This window comes from Callospermophilus lateralis, chromosome X, assembly GCF_048772815.1.
Source record: "Callospermophilus lateralis isolate mCalLat2 chromosome X, mCalLat2.hap1, whole genome shotgun sequence".
In the NCBI taxonomy this organism is placed as follows: domain Eukaryota; kingdom Metazoa; phylum Chordata; class Mammalia; order Rodentia; family Sciuridae; genus Callospermophilus; species Callospermophilus lateralis.
Window position 1 is genome coordinate 79,291,493 of NC_135325.1, and position 25,683 is coordinate 79,317,175.

General features: G+C 35.5%; 1 non-coding gene across 1 annotated transcript; it reads right to left on the bottom strand.

Annotated features, from left to right (window-relative positions):
• Positions 1–24,984: 24,984 nt before the first annotated feature.
• Positions 24,985–25,060, bottom strand: Trnav-aac (transfer RNA valine (anticodon AAC)). The gene has a single exon. It is a non-coding gene; the product is annotated as a tRNA-Val (tRNA).
• Between the last annotated feature and the right edge of the window lie 623 nt (positions 25,061–25,683).

The following is a 25,683-nucleotide window of genomic DNA, read 5'->3' on the forward strand; positions in this document are numbered from 1 at the left end:
TATTGATTCTCTGAAGATAAGTGCCCAAAATAAACTACCTTGCTATAAGATGTGCTTCACAGATATTTTGAAAAGGTAACTATCACAAAAATTGATAGTGAGATGTGAGATCATGGTATTTGGATCTTGTTTGTGGGAGGAGTTTGGAAAAATTTGCAGACATAGACTGAAGAAATCTTAGAAGGTTATAAGCAGATTTTAATGAACAATTCTGCTGGAACCTCAGAAGGCCAGAATGTTGATAGAAATGCATAGAGTAATGCCTGTGCTCCTGAGGAGAATAAGGACACTATTGGGTGTTGAATTAGAGGCCATTTTTGTTACCTACTGGCAAAGCACTTGTCCACATTTGGTCTATGTCTTCAGAATTTGTGTGAAGCTGAACTTGTTAGTGATGGACTAATCACTATGGTAGTAGAAATTTCAAGAGAGGGTAGCATTCAGATGGTGATATGGGAACCATTGGAAGCTGTTATTCACGTTTACTGAGACAATCAGAAACATAAAACAGAGAATATTTTAAAACTTTCAGTATAGCTAAAAATGTACATGCAAAATTATGGCCAAGGAAGGCATATGTTGGAAGCTGTGTATAAATTATGTGTTTGAGTCAACATAAGGAAGGGAAGATGCTTTTCTGGAAACTCCAGGGTGAAATTACCTTTTTAAAGGAAGCCCAGATCACACTGGTACCCTGCCTTAGCTCATAGTCCTAGGATCAAACATCTCCGCCTGGAGATGGGCTAACCTGTCAAGCACCAAACATCCTGTATGCCTGAACTACCTTTTTCTGATTCCCTTTGGTGTGTATCGCTGTAATATAAGAACATTCGTGGGTTTTTCTCTTTGTTAGGATCAGACCCATCAGGTCTATCTACCTGTCCAGCCTCTGCTTCAATTAATTTCCTACGTTTTTCAACTATTTTCTTAATGTTATTTCCTAGCTTTTATTTCCAGCCAGTGCACACCTCAGACTGTTACCCACTCCCTCCCTACACAGGACAGGGGCAGAAGGTATAGTTGTTGAAGGGATAGCTACCACTAAAGAGAAGTGATTTGTATAGATAATAGCAGTACCATGCTCTTGGCAGGCTCAAGGTTGTAAAAGTGAAAAGTTTTTTAAAAGATAGTGGGGGCACCTGTTCACACAGCACTGCTTAGAAATTTGTTTCTCCAGGATTTGTTTTTTAGTGTTCATCCATTTAGGCACTCAGAGTTCCCTCAGCTATGGTATAAGGGGCTCCAGATACTGTTCTAGCTGGCAGCAGACCTTATCAATATACCACATGGTGCTGATTTTGCAGAAATACATGATGCTGAAGTTAGGGGGTCATGGAGGTTTCCACCAGCATTGCCAAAGAAGACCCGTAATGCCAGATGGCTTGTGTAAAGGTCAAAATACCTTTTGTAGAAAATGAAAGGGTGACACATAAAGCTTTGCGTATGAAGCTGAAGTTGGACTGGAAATCCCAGGAATTATGATAAGCCAGTAACATAAACCATGAACCAAATACACTGCTAGCTCTAGGCAGAGACAACATAAGAGAGAGGCTATGTGGGCTGCAACAAGAAAGGTCATAAGGGTGGATATGCCCTAGTCCATTGTATATCATAACTTACAGAAATGTGTCTAGGTACCAGAAATAAAAATAAAGGATATATTTGTCCATCTCTTATTTCTATGCCTCCTTTATTTTAGAATGGAAATGTTTACTTCATACAATTGAATACATATAAATTGTCTTGATTTTTACAGAGGCTCACAGCCAAGAGTTTGCCTAGAATCTCAGAGGAGATTTTAGTTTTGAACTTTTGGGCAATGCTATAACTATAACACAATGGAAACTCTTAGAGATGAATTTAATGCATTTTGCAATATGAAATGGATATAAGTTTGGGGAGCCAAAGGAAGAATGCTATCCACACAAATGTCTCTTATGTTATGGCTGAAGGAAGTAGCTCCCTGGGAGTGTGCCTTTCATGTTATAGTTTGTCCTTGCCTCATTACCTTCAATTTGCTTCCTAGGTACTATGATCTAAGCCACTTTTTTCCATCATACCCTTCCACCTTGATGTTCTGCCTCAAGTCAGCCTCAGAGTAATAGAATAAGCTGACCATGAACTGAGCCTCTGAATACATGAGCCCAAAATAAATTTTTCCTCCTCATAGTTGTTCTTATCATGTATTTATTCAAAGTGGAGAAAATTTGACTAACACAATGGGCATTTAGAAATATATATTTAATATAATTATTGGACAAATATTTAATTAAACATCTGCCATTTTTCAAGTGCTTGGTCTTAATTAGGTTACTATGATTAGGATAGGCAAACTTCATCCTATCATAAAGTTAATAATTACACTGAGCAGAAAAAGAATAGTTATGAACAGCATAGAATAAAATTGTGATGTTGAAGATGTGGGTTTAGAAACAATATGAAATTTTTAAAAGAAGAGAGTAAAAAATAAATATTTTTAATCCCAGTGATATTGTGACTATAATCAAAATGTCTATACTGATATTTTACTATTATAGCATTAGTATTGTCCATTTGAAGAAAATAGATAACAATAAATGACTAAATCCACAATTAAAATTTTTCATGCAGTTCAAAATTGTTGATAGAATGTTAAAATAACATTAGAAAGTGATTTTTATCAAGATCTACTTATGTCTCTAAATTAATTGAAGAGGATGATGAAGTAAAAGAGGCATGGATTTACTTGTTTTAATTTAATCAATTTGTTTTATTTGATTTACTTTGTCAAAAGCAGCAAGATAAGCCATACAAAAGTATCATTCACAGTGAAGTTAAGATTTGACTGAAAAGACGGATGCCAAAGCTGTTTTATTTCTTAGACAGGGTTCCTCAATTCTCAAGTAACATTAAGAAAAATTATATTGCTTAAAAACAAAATGGAATATATTATAATAGATTTCTCCACAAATAGGTCTATTTACTTTCTAGTAAAGTCCAATAGATGAGTTTATACTCAATTTGTTCTGTGGATTGCAGGCTCAACATATGCTTTCATTGGTTTGATTCTCAGGAATAATTTTTCCAATTCATGGTCAAATTAAAAAAATTCAACTCAAATGTTACGTATTATTAAAAATGTACTGAAATGGAATTCTTTTATTTCCTAATGTGCCAATAAACATTCTTAGTGCATTCTGAATTTTCCTTATTTGCATCACAGACTCACAGCTGAAATAATATTAAAAGACACACTGTTATGGTTTGGATATGAGATGTCCCATAAAAGCATATGAGTGAGACAAACATAAGAAGGTTGAGGAGAAATGATTGGGTTATGCAAGACTTAACCCAATCAGTGAACTAATATGGTGATTGGATTAACTGAGTGGTGGCTGAGAGTGGGTAGGGTGTGGCTGGACGGGGTGTGTCATTGGGGGAATGCCTTTGGGGTATATATTTGTATCTGGTGAGAGGTGTTTCTCTCTCTGCTTTCTGATCATCATTCAAGCTGCTTTCTTTCATCACACCCTTCTCCCATGGTGTTTTGTCTCACCTTAAGCCCCAAGGAATAGAGCAGCCGTCTATGGTCTGAGATCTCTTAAACCACGAGCCCCCAAATAAACTTTCCCTCCTCTAAAATTATTTTTTTCCAGGTTTTTAAGTTATAGTGGCTGACTAAAACAGACACTAATTGACAAAGTCATCTTAATAATTCATAATTAGGACTAGAGAGAAGTCAGCCTGATTTGATCCACATCAACTAAATATGGAAAAATAATGGGCTTCCCAAATAAAATTAGATTCTTGATACTAGAATAATGAAAAGAGGATAACTGGCTGCTAGGCTATCTTGTGGAATTTGGACATTAAATTTATTTGTCTTAACATATACATCCCTATAATAGGATACATGATGTATTGAAGAAAATGAGCCCTTTTGAAAATTACATGTTGCAAGGAATTAGTCCATTTCATCATGGTTATCTAATTTGCTTATATTTGTTTATATAATTTTCTTATGATTTTATCTATGTAAGGATGACATTTCAGATTTTAGTGTTTTGTGTCTGTTTTTGTTGTTTTTCAGGTACTATAGTCTGGATATGAGGTGTCCCCTCCCCAAAGAAAAGCTCCTGTATTAATGCAAGAATATTTTGGAATGAATTAATTAGATTGTGATGGCTGTAACCTAATCAGTCTATCCTAATTTGAATGGACTGAGTAGGCAGGTGGGCATGTTTGAATGAGGTGGCAATTTGGGGGTTTTCCCAGGAAGTCTTTATTTTCCCTTTAGCCCCCTCCCTTTCTCTCTGCTTCCTAGCTGCAATGAATGGAGCAGCACAATTTAACCATGCCCTTCTGTCATGATGTAATGCCTAGCCTTTTGGTCCAAAACAATGGAATCAGCCCTCTAAGGACTAAAACTTCTAGAACCTTGAGGCACAGTGATCATTTCCCCTCCTGGGTTGTTCTTTGACCACAACAAAATAAAGCTGTGTAATGCAGAAATTGGTACAGGGAGTGGGACTCTTGCTATTACTAACCTGACCATATGGTTTAAAAAAGCTTGAAAATAATTTGTGGGAGAAATTTGGAAAAGATTGGGGATGCAAGTAAAAAATTCTTCTCTCTCTCTCTCTCTCTCTCTCTCTCTCTCTCTCTCTCTTTCTCTCTCTCTCTCCCTGTAAATTGAACTCAGGGGTGTTTTACAATTGAGCTATACAGCCAGTCCTTTTTATTTTATTTTTTTCATATTGAGATATAGTATCATTAAATTTCTGAAATTCTCAGCAATTTTCCCTTACACTGGCAATCTTCTTGCCTCCATCCACTGAGTTGCTGAGATTACAGTTGTATGCCAGCATGTACAGTAGAAATTTTTTAAAAAAATTAAACAGAGCTTAGTGGGTGATTCTGGTGGGAGCTCAGAAGAACAAAATGGTGTTTGGAACATGGACAGTAATGTCTACTCATAAGGTTTTAAAGTGGGGGAAAAATAACTCTATTGGGAATTGGACTTGAGGCCATGATACTTTGTGTGAAGGTGACTTTAATGGTGATAGACTAATTAATCTAGTAAAGAAAATTCAAGACAAAATAATCAGCCAGTGGAACTGATATTGCTGGCAATTTTTGGCCAGGTTAACTGTGAGAATTTGTGACAGAAAGCAGAGGTGTTTTTAAGAACTTGGATTTGACCAGAAAGTTGTGTGTAAAACTGGGGCCATGGAAGATGTGATTGTTAAAGAGATTTCAGCCAGTATAAAGATACTAAGTACTTTACAAAGAAACAATAGGAAAGATTCCCTGAGCACATCCCAGGAAATTGCAAGACCAAACTCATTACAAGCTCTAAGATGTAGAAGACAAAATGAAATGGAAAAATTTATGTGAGCACCCTCCTTCTAAGAGTAGCCTAAGAAACTGTTTTGCCACACTCGGTTTCCCCAGGAACTCAAAGACCACGGCAGTGATGATCAAGAGGCTTGGGTACAGCACAAGCTGACAGCAGACCTTGGCATCTTCTAAAAGGTTCTGGTTTTGATGGAATGCAGGTTGCTGGGTTTAAGTGAGCATGGAACTTTCCACCAAAAAGTGAATTCACTCTGAATGAGAAATGCAAAAAGCTGTGAATGTGAAATTAAAATGGAGACCATAGGAATTAAGAGATACCAATATTATGAACTTTCTGCTGAGAAAAGCTACTGGCCACAGAGACAGCCAGGCTAAAGAAAGCTAATGTGTACTGTAGGTGGCAAGGACAAATATGTGGGATTGTTGAAGCCCTTTAGGGAAAACATTTCCTTGTCATTTGTCCCAAAGAGTTATGATATCTGTTTTGCCTGGCTGAATTTTTGTCTTGATTTGGCCCCAACATTCCTTCTCCATTTTAAAATAGGAATGCTTTTTCTATGCCAATATATATTGGATATATGTAACATGCTTTTATTTTTAAGGGACACACAGTCAAGAATTTTCCTTCAATAGAGACATTGAATTTGGATGTGATGTAATACTGCAACTGTTAAGACTATGAGATTATTGAAAATGGACTGATTTCAATTTGTCTTGTGAAATTGGAGGCTAGGCAGTGAATGTTATAATTTGGATATGTGGTGTCTCCCTCAAAGTTTCTGTGTTAATGCAGGTATGTTAGGAAGTGGAGTTGGATTGTCAGAGTTGTAACCTACTCAGTTCAAACAAGTTTGAATGGACTGTTAACTGTAGGCAGGTGAGACATGACTAGAGAAGGTAGGTCACTGGGTATATGCCTTAGAAGCATACATCTTTTCTACAGCTCTTCCTACATACCCTTTCTCTCTCTGTCCTGGCTGTTATAAATTGAACAGAGCACTTTACCATTACCATACTGCCATGATGTTCTATTTCACCTAGGGTCTGAAACAATGGAATGGGCCATATGTGGACTAAAATCTCTGGAACTGTGAGCTAAAATAAAGTTTTCCTCTCATAAGTTGTTCTTATCTCACATTTTGGTCACTGTGACACAAAGGTGATGCATCAGTCTAGGTAAAGGTTTACTAATTATGTTGATGTTCCAAGGGGACTATTTGTCATTTTATTATTTTTTACTCTTTATTCTGTATTATATATTTACTTGAAATTTTATTTCTTCCTTCTTCTAATTTTGTGTTTAGCTTCCTCTTCTTATTCTATATATTCAAGAAGTAAATTTAGTTTATAATTTGAGGTATTTCTTAGTTTTAATGTATGAAACTGTATTAATTTTTTTACATTTGATAATATTTACCTTCTGACTTAGAATATAGTCTATTTTGGAAAAAAGTTCAATGAGCTGCCCAGAAGTAGTTAAATTTAGTTGTGTTGAAGTCAAATGTTCTATAGATGCCTGTTAGGTTCTTTTGATTGATAGTTTTATTTAGGGTGAAAATACTTTATTGGTTTTATTTTTTCTGGGTTTGTTCATTTGACAGTGTATTTTTTCTAGGCTTTCTTTTAAATTTTTAACTTATTTATTTATTCTAATTTATTATACATGACAACAGAATGCATTTCAATTCATAATACACATATAGAGCACAATATTTCATGTCTCTGGTTGTACACAAACTAGAGTTATATAATTCATGTCTTCATTCATGTACCTAGGGTAATGATGTCTATCTCATTCCACCCTCTTTCTTACCCTCATATCCCCCTCCCTTCCTCACCCTCCCATTTACCCTATCTAGAGTTCCTTCATTCAAAGACAGCATTTGACATTTGGTTTTGGGGATTGGTTTACATCACTTAGCATTGTATTCTCCAACTCCTGCAAATGTCATAATTTTATTCTCTTATACTGCCAAGTAGTATTTCATTGTGTATATATACATCACAATTTCTTTATCCATTCCTCTACTGAAGGGCATCTAGCTTGGTTTCACAATTTAGCTATTGTGAATTGTGCTGCTATAAACATTGATGTGGCTTTGTCACTGTAGTATGCTATTTCTAAGTACTATGGGTATAAACCAAGGAGTGGGATAGCTGGGTCAAATGGTGGTTCCATTCCAAGTTTTCTAAGAAATCTCCATATTGCTTTCCATATTGGTTGCACCAATTTGCAGTGCCCCAGCAATGTATGAGTGTGGCTTTTCCCCCACATCCTCGCCAACACTTATTGTTGTTTGTATCCTTACTAGCTGCCATTCTGATGGGGGTGAGATGAAATCTTAGAATAGTCTTGATTTGCGTTTCTCTAATTGCTAGAGATGTTGAACATTTTTTCATATTTTTGGTGATTGATTGTATATCATTTTCTGAGAAGTGTCTGTTCAATTCCTTGGCCCATTTATTCATTGGGTTATTTGGTGGGGTTTTTTTTACTGTTGTTGTTTGTTTGTTTTTTGGTGTTAATATTATTGAGTTCCTTATCTACCCTAGAGATTAGTGCTCAATCTGATTTGCATATGATAAAATTTGCTCCCATTATGTAGGCTCTCTATTCACCTCACTGATTGTTTCCTTTGCTGACAGGAAGCTTTTTAGTTTGAATTTATCCCATTTATTGATTTTTGATTTTATGTCTTCTGCTATAGAGTCTTATTCAGGTAGTCAGGGCATAATTCAACATGATGAAGATTATAGCCTACTTTTTCTTCTATTAGACACAGTGTACCTAGTTTAATTCCTAGGTTCTTGATTCCTTTACAGTTGAGTTTTGTGCTTGGTGAGAGATGGGGTCTTAATTTCATTTTGTGGCATATGGATTTCCAGTTTTCCCAGCACCCTTTGTTGAAGAGGGTATTTTTACTCCAATATGTTTTTGGTACTTTTGTCTAATCTGAGATAACTATATTTATGTGAGTTTGTCTCTGTGTCCTCTCTTTTGTACCATTGGTCTACAAATGTGTTTTGGTGCCGATATCATGTTATTTTAATTACTATTGCTCTGTAGTATAGTTTAAGGTCTGGTATAGTGATGCTACCTGCTACACTCTTCTTGCTGAGGATAACTAGCTACTCTGGGTCTCATAATTATTCCAAATAAATTTTGTTACCACTTTTTCTATTTCTATAAGTAATGTCATAGGGATTTTGCTGGAATTGCATTAAATCTGTTTATTGCTTCTTGGTAATATGGTCATTTTGATAAAATTAATTCTGTCTATCCAAGAACAAAGGAGACCTTTCCATTTTTCTAAGGTCTTCTTTAATTTCTTCCTTTAGTGTCCTGTAGTTTTCATTGTAGAGGTCTTTTAATTCTTTCATGAAGTTGATTCCCAAATATTTTAATTTATTTTGAATCTATTGGTAATGGGGTAGTTTCCCTCATTTCTCTATCACAGGACATTTGTCACTGATGTAAAGAATGCTTTTGATTTTTGAGTGTTGATTTTATATCCTGCTACTTTTGCTGAATTCATTTACTAGTTCTAGAAGTTTTTTGACGGAATTTTTGGATTTTTTAGGTATAGAATCATATGGTTCACAAATAGTGATAGTTTTGAGTTCTTCTTTTCCTATCTGTATCCCTTTAATTTCTTTAATGTAATTAGTCTGGCTAGATTTTCAAGAACTATGTTAAATAGAAGTGTTGAAAGAGGGCATCCCTGTCTAGTTCCAGTTTTTAGAGGAAATGCCTTCAAATTTTCCTCATTTAGAATGATGTTGGTGTGGGGCTTAGCATAGATAGCTTTTACAATATTGAGATGTCCCTGTTATCCCTAGTTTTTCTAGTGTTTTGAGCATAATTTTTTTGTCAAATGCTTTTTCTGCATCTATTGAGATGATCAAATATATTTTATATTTACATCTATTGATGTGGTGAATTACTGCTGGGAGCCATCAGCCAAGTAGGTATGACAAATTCCTTGCCAGCTTACTCCCATGCTGTCTAGTGGAAGGACTTCTGAAAGGTGACCTTGCTCAAGGACCAGGGCAGGATCCGTGTTTAGGGTGTTCCCCCTTTAGAATAGGGCAGTTTAGCATAATAGGAGAGTAGGGTGTTCCCCCTTTAGAATAGGGCAGTTTAGCATAATAGGAGAGTAGGGTGTTTCCCCTTTAGAATAGGGAAGTTTAGCATAATAGGAGAGTAGGGTGTTCCCCCTTTAGAATAGGGAAGTTTAGCATAATAGGAGAGTAGGGTGTTCCCCCTTTAGAATAGGGCGTATCCTGCTGCTGAGTTCCTCTTGAGTGCTTAGGTCAGACAGTATATTTTGGGAGAGAGAAGCCCATGCGGAGTGGATTTAGGCAGGAGAGGATTTGGGCAGAGAACGGAGTGGATTTGGGCAGAGAACGTGGATTCCCCCAGAACGTGTTTGTAGACGGCCGGTGTGAGTTCGGGAATAAAGAATTGCTGTTTGAATCTACAAGCTGTGTGGAGACTCGTGATTTGAGCCCAGCCGAGAGACTGCGGCATTTGGTGGCCCGTACGCGGAACATCTGAAAAAAGGTAAGTGAAATTGTTCAGCCCCTGAAGGAGAGCGAAAGAATGGGTGAGCATTTCAAAAAACAATATGTTCTTGTTCTAATTTATTTTGTTTTTATTTCAAGTTGCCTGTTCCTAGAACTTTCTCAGGCAAACTGGGGAAAATGGTTGACTCAAAGTTTTAAGTTGTTCGCCTCCGAGGAAGAGAAATTGTTAGAGAAAAAAGGCACCCCAGTAAGACCAAGAACAATTAGGGCATATGTTGATACAATACAAAAATGTAGCCCATGGCTTTTTAAAGACGAGTTATTAAATATATCAATGGGACCATCATGGTATCCTGTAGAAGGATTTTTCTTCAACAAGAAAGAGATGGCTAATTTTGTTTACTACGCTTGTCTAAGATCTTGGTTTTTACAGACATCTGATTAATTTACAAAGCTAAAGTGTTAAAATATCAACCACTAAATATGAAATCAAGTACTCTTTACTTATTAAGTTCCATAAGGTAATATGTTTAAACATTATGTGTGTCTTCATAAATTGGTGAATGGAAAAAAGTTTAATATTGCTTTGGTCTATGTCTTTGCTGAAACAAGGTTACTAAGTGTTAAGATTCTATCAGGTGTAATTTATATACAAAGAGTATAAGAAGTTTCAGTTGGGTTTCAATTACAGTATCATAAAAAACATGAAAGTCTTTCATCTTCTTAAAGTGGAGTAATTTGTCTAAATCAAAAATTTTATAAGGGTTATTTCAGAATGTGAATTTATAAAAAGGGTTAACGGTTAAAAAAGAGATAAAAAGATTCAAGATGTGAAAATATATTTTAATATAAAGGTTAAAAAAAAGAGAAATGTTTCTAGATGAGATAATCTCTGTGTGGTAAAGTAAAAAGTTGTAAAATGCCATTTAAAAAGATTTTGAGGAAACTAGACTTACTTTAAAAGCTTGAGAAAGGAAGAAAGAAGAAAAAGATATATGTACATGGCAGATTGAGACAAAGCTTCTTAATGGAGTTAAAAAGGCCTTTGGTTGAAGGGCAGCCATGTAAACTAACATTAAGCGATTTAAACAGAATCTAAGCCTCGTTTAAAAGAGTGAAGCTGTAGGTGGTGAAAAAGTACGTTTAACAGTACAGTATAGATAATAATTGTAAGACTTTAAAAGGTTAATTTGAAGGTGGTTAAGATGCCTTCATGATGGAGAAAAGATTGCGTCATTCGAAGCCTAGTTAATCTTAAAAATTGGAAAGGGGTATATATCCCCCAAAGATAAACTTAAAATAACCCTTTTTACTCTAAACTTTTTAAATTTGGATTCATCAGGACTTAATGCTGCAGAAAGACATATGTATCCAAAAAATGTACATAAGCCTAAAGTTCTTTGGAAAGATATTCTAACAGGACAATGGAAAGGTCCAGACCCAGTGATTGTCTGGAGTCGGGGCTCTGTTTGCGTGTTTCCACAGGGAGAACACCAGCCGATTTGGATTCCAGAAAGAGTAACCAAAACAATTTCTACAGATCAAAAAGAAGATAATTTGACTCAAATCCATAACAGCTAATATCCAGAACTCCAGCTTGGCCATTCTTACATCTGCGACTGTGATTAACCAGGATGCTTTTTTCAATATCTATTTTATTATTGCATTTTTCCACATCATAAGGTTCTATTTTTATTTTTTGAGCTCATACAAACCTAGGTTAATGGTTTTTTTTTTGATCAGTTTTATTTTTTGACTATAGAGTTTTTAAACATTGCAATGGAGATTTCACCTAGGTAAAGCTACAAGGCCTTTATTATTATCTTATATGTTGTACGTTTGTTTGCACATTTGTGTTTTGTGTTGTATGTCTGTGTGTGCGTATTTTATATATGAGGAGCGCTCATGAGAAAATGGATCCGAATTTTTTTTTTATTCACGTGATTTAAATGGCTTAATTTAAATTAGGTAAACAGCTGTTAAAGATTGTTTTTAAAGGTGCTTAACATATCTGCTTGTTTACTAATTTAAATCAGGTAAACAGCTGTTAAGGATTGTTTTTTAAGGAGGTTAACAGATCTGTTTGTTTACTTTCACCTTTCCTTTTCATTATATTTAATAATTCTTTTCAGGTTAATGTCTTTTTAGCATCATTGCCAGAATTCCTATCTTCATCCCAATGAATATAACTCAACAAGTATGCTCAATCAAGGAGTCAACTTACTTTGGGAGGAAACGGACTTTGGGAGGAGACGGACAGATTGATAGATTCCTCCCCTTTGAACTGCTTACAGAACTTGCCTGGACTATGTAACTACGTTTAGTGCAGCAAATTGTGGTAATGCTGGCATATCTTTGCTGATGGTGTCACCAGTGATCTTTGCTGATGGTGTCACCAATGATGCAATTTTTCCAAAGGAACTGTCAATTGGCTTGGTGTCGTGGCATTTCTGTATCCTCCTCCCTTCTGCTAGTGATGGTCTAAATTTGGGGGCCAATGGCTATATGCTGGACCGGCAGTCAGTGACGGGTATGATCCAATTGCAATGGTATCAACCTAAGACAGGAGGCTGACGCCTAAAGGTCAGTTGCCTAAAGGTCAGTTTTCCCATGACGGGTAAGAACCATATGTTGAATTGGACAACCTACCAGGCGCGGTCCTTAAGCCACATTAACCTCACTCCCCCACTGGCACCAAGGCCAAATTTGGGGGCCAACAGAGGTGAGGCAAAGAACCTCACCCCCCCCACTGGTGCATAGACCTATCCACAAGTATGGCTGTATGCTGGACCGGTAGTCAGTGACGGGTATGATCCAGTTGCATTGGTATCAACCTAAGACAGGAGGCTGACGCCTAAAGGTCAGTTTTCCAATGACGGGTAAGAGCCATATGTTGAACTGGACAACCTACCAGGCACGGTCCTTAAGCCACATTACTTGTTGTTTAATTAATCAGAAGGGGGGAGATGCTGGGAGCCATCAGCCAAGTAGGTATGACAAATTCCTTGCCAGCTTACTCCCATGCTGTCTAGTGGAAGGACTTCTGAAAGGTGACCTTGCTCAAGGACCAGGGCAGGATCCGTGTTTAGGGTGTTCCCCCTTTAGAATAGGGCAGTTTAGCATAATAGGAGAGTAGGGTGTTCCCCCTTTAGAATAGGGCAGTTTAGCATAATAGGAGAGTAGGGTGTTTCCCCTTTAGAATAGGGAAGTTTAGCATAATAGGAGAGTAGGGTGTTCCCCCTTTAGAATAGGGAAGTTTAGCATAATAGGAGAGTAGGGTGTTCCCCCTTTAGAATAGGGCGTATCCTGCTGCTGAGTTCCTCTTGAGTGCTTAGGTCAGACAGTATATTTTGAGAGACAGAAGCCCATGCGGTGGATTTAGGCAGGAGTGGATTTGAGAGAGGGGATTTGGGCAGAGAACGTGGATTCCCCCAGAGCGTGTTTGTAGACAGCCGGTGTGAGTTCGGGAATAAAGAATTGCTGTTTGAATCTACAAGCTGTGTGGAGACTCGTGATTTTTTTGGATTTTTTAGGTATAGAATCATATGGTTCACAAATAGTGATAGTTTTGAGTTCTTCTTTTCCTATCTGTATCCCTTTAATTTCTTTAATGTAATTAGTCTGGCTAGATTTTCAAGAACTATGTTAAATAGAAGTGTTGAAAGAGGGCATCCCTGTCTAGTTCCAGTTTTTAGAGGAAATGCCTTCAAATTTTCCTCATTTAGAATGATGTTGGTGTGGGGCTTAGCATAGATAGCTTTTACAATATTGAGATGTCCCTGTTATCCCTAGTTTTTCTAGTGTTTTGAGCATAATTTTTTTGTCAAATGCTTTTTCTGCATCTATTGAGATGATCAAATATATTTTATATTTACATCTATTGATGTGGTGAATTACCTTTATTGATTTTTATATGTTGAACCAACTATGCATCCCTGGGATAACACTTGATCTTGGGACACTATCTTTGATGTTTTTGTATTTGGTTTTCCAGAATTTTATTGAGAATTTTTGCATATATATTTATTACAGATATTGGTCTGAAGTTTTCTTACTTTGATGGTTCTATGCCTGGTTTTGGAATCAGGGTGTTATTGGCCTCATAGAATGAGTTTGAAGGTGCTGTCTCATTTTCTATTTACTGAAATAAATTGGAGAATATTGGTATTAGTTCTTCTTTAATGATCTTGCAGAACTCAGCTGTGTATCCATCCAGTCCTGGGCTTTTCTTGGTTGGTAGACTTTTGATGGCATCTGTTTGAATTGTGTATATCATCCTGATTCAATTTGGGCAAATCATATGACTCTAGATATTTGTCTATGCCTTCGATATTTTCTATTTTATTGGAGTACAATTTTTCAAAATAACTTTAATTATCTTATGTATTTCTGTTTTGTCTATTGTGATATTTCCTTTTTCATCACATATGTTAGTAATTTGAATTTTCTATATGCTTCTCTTTATTAACATGGCTAAGGTTTATTTTTTAAAAGAACCAACTTTTTTGTTTTGTCAATTTTTTAATTGTTTCTTTTGCTTCTATTTCATTGATTTTAGCTCTGATTTTAATTATTTCCTGTTTTCTACTGCTTTTGGTGTTGATTCGTTCTTCTTTTTCTATGACTTTGAGATGTAATGTTAAGTTATTTATTTGTGACTTTTTCTTCTTTTAAGAAATGGACTCCATGCAATGTACTTTCCTCCTTGTACTTCCTTCATAGTGTTCCAGATATTTCATTACATTGTATCAGTGTTCTCATTAACCCCTAAGAAATTTTTTAATCTCTTCTTTGTTGTATTCTATAGCCCATTATTCATTCAGTAGCATATTTTTTAGTCTCCAGGTGTCTGGGTAGCTTTTATTTTTTCTTTTAACAGTGATTTCTAATTCCATTCTATTATGATCCAATAGAATTCAGGGTAGCATCTTTACTTTTTTATATTAGTTAAGAGTTGCTTTGTGGCATAATATATGGACTATTTTGAGAAGGATCCATTTGCTACTGAGAAGAAAGTATATTCATTTATTGAAGGATAAAATATTCTATATATGTCAGTTAAATCTAAGTTATTGATTGTATTATTGAATTATATAGTTTCTTTATACAGCTTTATTTGGATGATCTATCCAGTAGAGAAAGAGGTGTTTTAAAGTAAGTCAGAAATATTATGTTGTGGTGTACTTGACTCTTGAACTTGAGAAGAATTTGTTTGATGAATATAGACACTCCATTGTTTGGGGCATCTAGATTTACAATTCTCACATCATTTTGATTAATGGTTCCCTTGAGCAGTATAAAATATCTTTTTTTTTATCTCTTTTGATTAACTTTGGCTTGAAGTCTACTTCATCTGATATGAGAATGGAAACTCTTGCTTGCTTCCTCAGTCCACGTGAGTGGTATGATTTTTTCCCAACCCTTCACCTTTAGTCTGTGGATGTCTTTTCTTATGAGATGAGTCTCTTGGAGGCAGCATACTGTTGGGTCATTTTTTTAATAATTCAATCTGCCAGTTTATGTGTTTTGATTGGTGAGTTTAAGCCATTAACATTCAGGGTTATTATTCAGACACGATTTGTGTTCCCAGCTATTTTTGTTATTTAGCTTGAGTTAGTTTCTCCTTTGATTTGTTTTTCCTTTAGTGTAAAACTGTAACTGTCGTTTGCTGATTTTTATTTTTGTTTTTCAATTCATCTTCATGGAATATTTTGCTTATCATCCTCTTTAGTCCAAGCTTTCAAGTTGTAAATTCTTTTAACTTTTGTTTATAATAGAAGGTTTTTATTTCGACATCAAATCTAAAGCTTAATTTGGCTGGATATAAGATTCTTGGTTGGCATCTATTTTCTTTCAGAGCTTGATATATGTTGTTCCAGGATCTTCTAGCTTTCAGAATCTGTGTTGAAAAATCTGCACACAGACTTATTGGTTTCCCCACATATGTAATCTAATTTCTTTCTGTCAGGGTTTTTAGCTCCCACCCCCCTCCCCCCATTTCCTCCTGACCTGAGTGAGAGATGGGGAAATCACGCCCGACCATGATGAGCCAAGAAAGGCAAAGGTCGATTGGCCACCCACATCCAGCCCTCGGGGGAGGACAATCAGATGTGTCAGGGAGACCAGTCAAAGCAGGATCTAAGTTTATTGAGAAAACACACACAGCTTATATATTAGCTAATATAAGGCATAGGAGCCAATCAGGGTAAAGGTCAGCAGGGTTGAGAGAGTTCATGTGTACACCCATTCTACAGGCAGTAGGTGGAAGGGTTCTGAGCCTATCCTAGAGGTCCTCTGATTTTTTGTCACCCCCCACAGCACAGCCTCCTGGCTGATTTCCAGGCACCATCTTAGCCACACGAGGCCCCAGGACCAGGAAGTGGGTAGCAAGTTAGCAAGTTAGGTTTTCTCTTTTCTGATGCAACATGCCCCACAAGTCACATCATGCCCTACACTTTCTCTCATGGCTTTTAATATTCTCTTCTTATTCTGTTTGTAGGGCATTTTCATTATAATGTTCTTTGGTGTGGATCTCTTGATTTGGTGTGGATTCTAATCATGTAGTATCTTGGTTTGTTTGAGGCACTTTCTTCCCTCCTTTTGTACATATGGCACTTTCTTCCCTCATTTTATACATATGGCATCTTGTCAGCCTCCTCAATTTGGTTTTCCATTTCATTCTTTATTTTCAGAAAATTTTCTGATATTATTTCATTTAGTAGATTGTTCATTCCTTTGGTTCAGAACTCTGTGTCTTCTTATATTACAATAATTCTTAAATTTGATTATTTTATGTTATCCCATAATTTATGAATGTTCTGCTCATGGTTTCTTACCATCTTCATTGTATGGTCTACATTCTTTTCAAGATTATATATTTTGACTTCATTGTCTGAGGTCCTGTCTTCCAAATGATCTAATCTGTTGGTGGCACTTTCTATTGACATTTTAATTTTGTTTATTGTTTCTTTGATTTCAAGGATTTTGTTTAATTTTTCTTTTCAGAATCTCTATCACCTTATTGAATTAATCTTTTGCTTCCTGTATTTGTTTATGTAGCTCTTTATCAAAATGATCTTTTTCTTCCTATATTTGCTGTCTTACATCATCCTTACTTCACAGAATATTTTAATTATGTACATCCTGAACTCCTTCTCTGTAATTTCTTCTGTTGTTCTGGCCATGGATTCTAATCATGTAGTATCTTGGTTTGTTTGAGGCACTTTCTTCTCTTGTTTTTTTCATGTTGTTCTTGTGTCTTCCCTTCTAGCACTGTGAATCTGTGGTGTTACAATTTTTACCCTATATGCTTTTAGTGTCCCTGCAGGGTTCCAATAACTCTCCTTGAAGGAGGAGAACAATATCAACAGGTCCCAATGCAAACAATATAAAAACTTATACCAAATAACTTCTATTAATATGCTTATAGTTTTGTCACAATATACAGAAATGATGAGTTCTATTATATTATTCTATATAATATAAATAGTAGGTTTGCAAAATGTCTAGAGTTTCTGGTGGTGGAAAAAAAACAGGGGTGAGGTGTACAATGAAATGTTGAGGGGGTAGGAAGTGAGGATATAGAGTTGTTAGATCTTATAAAGCATGAAAGAGGTATCTAAAGAAGTTGGTTAGTAGCAGAAGAAGAGAGAGCAAGTGATTTGGGGGAAGACAATTAAGTGGGAAGACAATAGAATACAAAAACAAACAAACATAAATATTAAGAAAAATAAAAATGTAAAAATAGGAGATAAAAGAATATACAATACAACTGTAATATACTATTCGACATCCTAGTACTTGATACCCTAATTCACAAATTTTGGAGATGTGAGGGCAGAAAAGAGAGAAAAAAAATCTTGAAGGAAGATACAAGGATTTTTTTTGTAGGAGATCAGTATCTTTCCTGCCTCATTTTTCATCCAATAGGTGGTGTTGTCTGTTATTTGCTGATCTCCACCCTCAGGAAGGTGAAGGTTTTTAAGATGGAAGGATTGTTCTTGGGGGCGTGGCTCCTGGAGGTGGGGTATAATACTTACGTGTTCCCAATGGAAGATGGCACTCCAAGGATTTCCTTTGGGGCCTGATCATATAATGTAGGCACCTAGTCTTATCTCCTAAAATCACCTGTAAGCCTTTCAATTCCTGGTCTCTAATTTAGTCTCTAAACTGTATCTCACCCACCCGTCCCTTTCTAATTTCCAATCAGCAACTTCTCTCTCTGGGAGTCTTGTGGGCTGTGTTCTGAGGGCTGCACACCTGTCATGGAGAGCTGTTTTGTATTGGACAGATCAGGACCAGGTTTTGCAAGCTATAGACCAGCCACAAGCACTGTTCAGGGTTATCAGATGCTGGGGAGAGTAGGGCACTGGGGGCTAACGATACCTTGATATTGCTTTTAAGCACCATGTGGTTCTAATCAGGAGTTGCCCCAACTAAATATGGCGAAGAAGGTGTCTCAAGATTGAGGCAGCTGCTTTCAGCAATGGAGTGTCGAGTGGGGTGTGGCCAGGCAGTGGTGGATGGTGGTGTGTTCAGAGATGAAGCTCTGTGGCATGCAGTGTTGTGGTTGGCAGTTGTCTCCAGACACTGTGTGGTGTCTCCAGGTGCAAGCTACTGCATGTAGGGAACTATGGAATTGGTTTCAGTGTCCCAAGTTGGAGGCAATTGTGGGAACCCCACGTTGGTAGATGGGGGTCCACATGGGAGTGGTGTTCATAATTCCTGCATGTAGATAGCAGCTGACTGTCATGCATGGGAGCAGTGGCTATGATTTCATGGCAGCCAGGAGTCCTGCATGGGTGCTGATGCCAGTGTTCCTGCTCTGGCACCAGGAGTCCCGTGCTGATGCTGAGGCCTGGAGGCCTGTATGGGAGCAGCTGTCAGGGGTCCTGTAATCACTTGCAGAGAAACAGTATTCTCACTACTTGAATCCCAGGTCATGGAGCAACACAGAATGCAGCCTCCCTCTAGCCCACTATCTTGGATCCCTAGTTTTATTTTTTGATGACCTATTGTCACATATTGTCTCAGTGTTATTATGTTTGTGTCTATCCAAGGTTTAATATCATGAAGAATGCTTTTATGTAATTGAATGTGCTGACATTTTGGCCATAAATATTTACAATGATTAAATCTTCTTGTTGGATTTTTCCTTTTTCCATAATGTAGTTTCTTTGTCTCTTATAATTAAATTTTGCTTGAAATCTGCTGTCAGATAAGAATAGCTACTCCTGATTGTTTTCAGGCTCTGTTTATGTGGAATTTTTTTTCTCATTCTTTTACCCTCAGCCTGTGATTGTGTTTGTTTTTGAGATGAGTCCCTTGTAAATAGCATATAGTTGGATCTTGTTTTTTTTATTATTCATATTGTTAATCTTTGTATTTTATTTGGGAAGTTGAGACCATTAACTTTCAGTGTTAGTGAAAATATGTTTTATGTTTTCCTGCCATTTTAATTTTTTTGCTCTATTTAACACTGTGTTGATTCTTGTTTAGTGGATTACTCTTCTTTTGATATTCCTCTGTTTGGGAGCTTTGGGTTTTGTTTTTTGGTTTCTCTGTGAACAGTTTTTCTTTGATTATTCTTTTTAGTGTTAGCTTGGTAGTCATACATTCTTTTAGTTAATTGTTGTCATGGAAAGTTTTTTATTTCCCTCTCAAATTTGAAAGTGAGCCTTGCTGCATATACAACCTCTGGTAAAAATTGCTTTTTTTAAGAATTTAGAATATCCATTCAAGAATCACCTTGATTATGCTGTCTGAAGTGGGAAATCAGATATGAGGTTTATCAGTTTCCCATTAAATGTTACCTGATGTTTCTTTCTTACAGCTTTTATTATTTTTTCTTATTTTCTATGTTAGACATTTTTATTATAATGTGTCTTGGAGAATTTATCTTCTTTTGGTGGGAGGAGGTATCAGGGATTAAAGTTTGGGGTACTTGACCACTGAGCCACATCCCCAGCCCTATTTTGTATTTTATTTAAAGACAGGGTCTCACTGAGTTGTTTAGTGCCTCACCATTGCCCAAAGCCAGCCTTGAACTCGCTATCTTCCTGTTTCTGACTCCCAAGCTGCTGGCATTACAGGCATGCAACACAATGCTCAGCTGAGAATTTATCTTTTGATCAGATTTATTTGGGAGTCTATATTACTCCTGTGTGGATGTCTATCTTATTTCTGACATAGAATTTTTTTTTCCTCAAACTATCTTATTAAAAGTGTTTTTAATGCCTTTAGATTTTAGCTCTCTGTTATCTTCTATCCCCGATTCTCATGTTTGGTCTCTTTAGGTTGCCTCAGAGTTCTTATACATTCTGATCATGTTCTATAATTTCTTCCCCTTTGTTATATTCTGTATACTAGAGTTCACATTCCCTGTCTTCAAGGCCTGACACTCTACTTCTATGCAATCTAATCTGTTAGTGAAGCTTTCTGATTGGTTACTTTACACTCTTTGTAGTTCTTTATTGATGTAGTCTTTAATCTCTAGTATTTTGTCCCTTAATTCATTGCTTAGATCTTCTCTTTTAGTTCGTTGAATATGATGATAGTTTTATTTTTTTCAAACAAACAAACAAACAAACAAACAAACATTTCTCTTGAATTCTCTCCACTTCCATATCAGTTGATTTCTTCTGGGGGAAAATTGAGAATTTTGTAGAGAGATTTGTTTGCCTTTTTACTTATGCTTTTAGAAGTTTTCAACTTGTACATCAATTGAGATAGATTTTTCTTCCTCATTTACACATGTGTTCATTTGTGTGTTGTTATGTTATTGGTTTTGATATTTCTAGTTGTTTTTGATATATGAGCAGATGAAAAGGATGGGACCTAAGGTACCTTTCTAATTGTTTCTCCTTGGATCCTGGTTCTTGTTTGGGGTTTCTGTCTTCCCAATTCTATGAGTTGATATAATGTTACAGGTCAGGTGGGGCTAGTTTATGGGTGGGGTGAGATTCACTGTTTCTTAGGTGAGTTATGAACATTTCTCAGCTGCATGCTCCCTACTCAGTGATCTTAAAGTGTCCCAATCCCTTTAAAGCCCCTCTTTGAGTGAGGGGTAGCCAGTAATATTAGCAATAAATGTACTTAATTTAGATAAATGTCTAGTGCCTACTTTCACATTTATAACACTAAATACCAGCTATGTAGTAATGGTGAGGTCAGCATTTAACAACATTACCAATAAGAAATGATGTAAACTAGACCAGACATTCAACTGCAGATGTTTTCTACAATGTCCACTTTATTAATAATTGCAACAAATTGGGGTAGGAATTACATAAACCATATAATATTTATTACTTAGTGGGATTCCAATTTCTTAAGTATGAGAAAATAGGTTAGGAAGATGAGAGAAATTTTACAGTGTTTAAAAATAAATGATCAGAAGAGAGGTAGAGGATAGCATAAATCAGCTGTAAGAAGAAGGGATAAACATTAACTGAAAGTAATAAAAAAAAGAGGAGGTGTGAACAAGAAATTTTGGTTGTTACTGGGAGAAGAGAGTGAAGAACGGGAGATAGAAGGGTCCCGAACCTAGGTATGAATGAGTGAGCAAATGTAAGATATAAAGAAGTCAAACCCTTATGTAATTGCACTCCACCTAAGTCTAACTAAGGCTAAATACTAAACAATTACAGGAGAGAATAATTGATATGCAAATAAAATTATATGAATACACACACACACAATTTATCCATGCAGTGAGAGCATACAAAACCACACATTCACATTAATATCACATGCACCCAAAATCATACATAATAAAAAATGAAGAAGAATAAAATATAATGGAATTATTTGGAAAAATATTAAAAAAGGGAATATAGAGAAAAAAATAACAGAAACAAAAAATATATATTAAAACTAAAGAATTTAATGAGAGATCAATGTTTTAAGTGGATTTCTTAAGAAATTTATAATCTAGTGGTTAAAGCTGATAGCAAGATTCTACTTAATGAATATGCCAATTGTTTGCTTCTTTTTGCTGCAAAGATTAGTTATGCTTTTAACCACAATACACAGAAGATCAGAAACAATTATACTTTGTATAATGAACTATATTTAAACAATATAATGACATGGTTATATTACTCATACATACAGCTACATACACAAAAGATTAAATAAACCAAATCTGCAAAGAAGTTTCAGTTTACTTGAATTAAGTTGGATTGAGATAATTTGTGACACTAATTTGAAACATTCCTGTTTGTACTGATTTATAATCTCATTTCTATAACAAATCTGAACTTTTTTTCTTCAAAACAGTCTAGTATCAGTGTCTACATTAGAATATCCACACAAACCCTAATTTCTCCCCTAGACATTAAAATTGCATTAATATTTTCTTGCCCAGTACCCCAAATGTTCAAAAACTGGTAATTTTTCTACAAATATTTATTATAAAGATTTCAAACAGTAAAGAAATTTTCAGGAACAATAAAATTGGAGCCACATACCCACTGCCTTGTTTCTAGAGTTGTTAATATTTCTCCTGACTAACTTCATCTATCCTCTGTCAACCATCTCATTTTGTGAGCCTTTTCAATATAAGTTGCATCATTATGGCCCTTCATCCTTAAATAGCTTAACATTCATCTCCTAAAAATAAGAACACTCACCTACATAGCACAATGTTATTATGTTATCCAAGAAAGTAACAACAATATCCTGAAGCTACCTAACATCAGGTCTATTAAAATTTTCCCAGGGGGTGACTTTTCTATTTCTACCTTTTCTTCTATACATTTCTGATAAAATTCTTTCATAAAGAAAGATTTTAGCCTTCAATTAAACATAAAATTTACTTGCCTTTAAGTAGTCAAGTTAAATTAAAGCCCCAGTTTTTTTCAAATTTTAATAATATCATTATTTTTTTAATCTTTTACATGACAGCAGTGGAATGCATTATATATATATATATATATATATATATATATATATATATATATATATATATCATAATTTTTTATATCTCTGTTTGTATAGAAATTATGTTGACACCCAATTCAAGTCTTCATACATGTACTTTGTACAATGATATCTATCACATTCCACCATCCTTGCTAATTACCTGCCTCACACTTTCCCTCCCACCCCTCTTCCCTATCTAGAATTAATCTACTCTTCCCATGCTTTCCCTCCCTATCCCACTATGAATCAACCTTCTTATACCAGAGAAAACATTTGACATTTGTTTTTTGGGGTGATTGGCTAACTTCACTTAGCATAATCTTCTCCAAGGCCATCCATGTACCTGCAAATGCCATGATTTTGTTCTTTTTTAAATGCTGAGTAAAATTCTATTGTGTATATATGCCACATTTGTTTTATCCATTCATCCACTGAAGGGCAGGTTGGCTCCACAGTTTAGCTATTGTGAATTGTGCTGCTATAAACATTGATGTGACTGTGTCCCTGTAGTATGCTGTTTTAAAATCCTTTTGGAGAAGAATAACTGGGTCAAATGATAGCTTCATTCCCAGATTTCCAAGGAATCTCCATACTGCTTTGCATATTGGCTGACCATATTTTCAGTCCCGCCATCAATGTATGAGTGTACCTTTTTCCCCGCATCATCACCAACACTTATTGTTATTTTGTCTCATAATAGCTGCCATTCTGACTGGAGCGAGATTATATCTTAGAGTAGTTTTGACTGGAGTTGAAATCTCAGCATAGTTTTGATTTTCATTTATATGATGTCTAAAGATGTTTAACATTTATGAATATAATCACTGTCTTTCAATATTTCTTTCAAGAATTGATGTTTAGTTTTTTGCCTATGTAATTAAATTGTTATTTAACTTTTTGGTGTTGAGTCTTTTGAGCTTTAGCATATTTTGAATAATCATCTGTTAGAATACTAAATGGCAAAGATTTTCTCCCATTCTGTAGACTCTCTCTTTATTACCTTAATATTTTCCTTTGCTGAGCAGACACTTTTAAGTTTTATACTATTCCATTTTTTCATTTTGTTATTGTTTCCTGACCTGTAAGAAAAAACTTGAGGAATTTGTTGCTTGTGCTTAGATGCTGATTTCTCCTCCCCACCCCCCACTAACAATTGCAAATTTTCCAATTTCATTCATAGGTCTTTGATACACTTTGAGCTGACTTTCCTGCAGGGTGAGTGACAGGCTTCTAGCTTCAATATTTCTTATATAGGTATTCAGTTTGCCCAGCATTATTTAAAAAGAGGCTATCTTTAATTCAATGTATGTTTTTGGCAATATTTCAAAGAATATGATGACTATAGTTGTTTGTGTTTATCTGTGTGTCTTCTTTTCTGTTCTATTGATCAATGAATTCATTTTTATTCAGTATCATGCAGTTTTGTAAATATGGGTTTGTAGTTTAACTTGACTTTGAGCATTGTGATGACTCCAGGTTTACTCACTTTGCAATGGATTGCTTTGATTATTCTGTATCTTTTGTGCTTCCATATGAATTTTAGGATTAAGTTTTTGTTACATGAAGAATATCATTGGCATTTTGTGGGGGATTGCAGTTTAACTATTATTTCTACTAATACTATTAGTTAAACTAATAGTTTAACTATAAATTCTACTTATTTTCCCCAAGCTATCTGGGTTGATTGTTTTCTTCTATGTGTAGGATTTCTTTTTAACACTTTAGAGCCATCCTAAAATGGAGTAGGTTGAGAGGGAGAGTCTTACTTCAGTTTGACTGGCCTTCTAACAAATCTTGTTAATGTGTTTTATTTTTACTTTTTTGTTTTGTGTGTGTGTGTGTGTGTGTGTGTGTGTGTGTGGAGGAGGTACTGGAGATTGAACTCAGGGGAACTTTCTTACTGAGCCACATCTCCAGGCCTGTTTTTGTATTTTATTTAAAGATAGGGTCTCACTGAGATGCTTAGCATTTTTGTTGAGGCTGGCTTTGAACTTGCAATTCTCCTCCTTCAGCCTCCCAAGCCACTGGGATTAGACAGGTGCACCACAACGCCCAGTCAATGTGTTTTATTTTTGAAGCTCTTCTTTGCTTTTTTAAAAAATGTCATTCTACAAAGTTTTAATACACTGTTTTCTGAGTCTCTCTGCACACACTTTTTCTTCTTTCTTTTTTTCTTTTTTTTCTTTTTGTTTTTGGTGGGGAGTGGTGCTGGGGATTGAACTCAGGACCTCATGCATGTTAGGCAAACACTCTACCACTGAGCTACACTCCCAGCCCAATTCTCTCTGAATATTAGTTAACATAACATTACATCTAAAACAAAAATGAAGCAGAAAGTTTGAGAGAGCTCTTAACTTACTTTTTGTGAAAAAAAGTGGCAAGATATTTTCATGTTTCATACTGTTAACCTTTTATTCAAATAAGGCTCTTCTTATGCCCTTTCAAAAGTACATTTGATTCTTAATTTATCCCCAAATAAATTTTCTATTTTTATATCATTCTTAAAGTGGCTATCATTACAATTTTTAGTTTTGAAAACACAAGCTGGGGAAATTGTTCTCGTAAAGTTAAAACTTTAAAAGATATTTATACTTGGATAACATGAATATAGCTAATGTACAAAGAAGTCAATAGTAATTAGCATTATAATTTCACAGATGTACTTATGTTAACTTAGTTTCAATTTTAAAGAAAAATTTAGAATCCATGGTATATTTGTTCAACCAGAATTAAAAGACAGATATAAATCCTCATTCTTTTAAGAATTAGTTTCCCCAGTGTTCTTAAATAATGAATCATAACACACAGAAGAAATTACTTTGGTAAATAAGAGAAGGTCAATATTTTCAGAAATCCTTCTTGTTTATTGTTAGGTCGGTGGCGGCGACTTGGTGG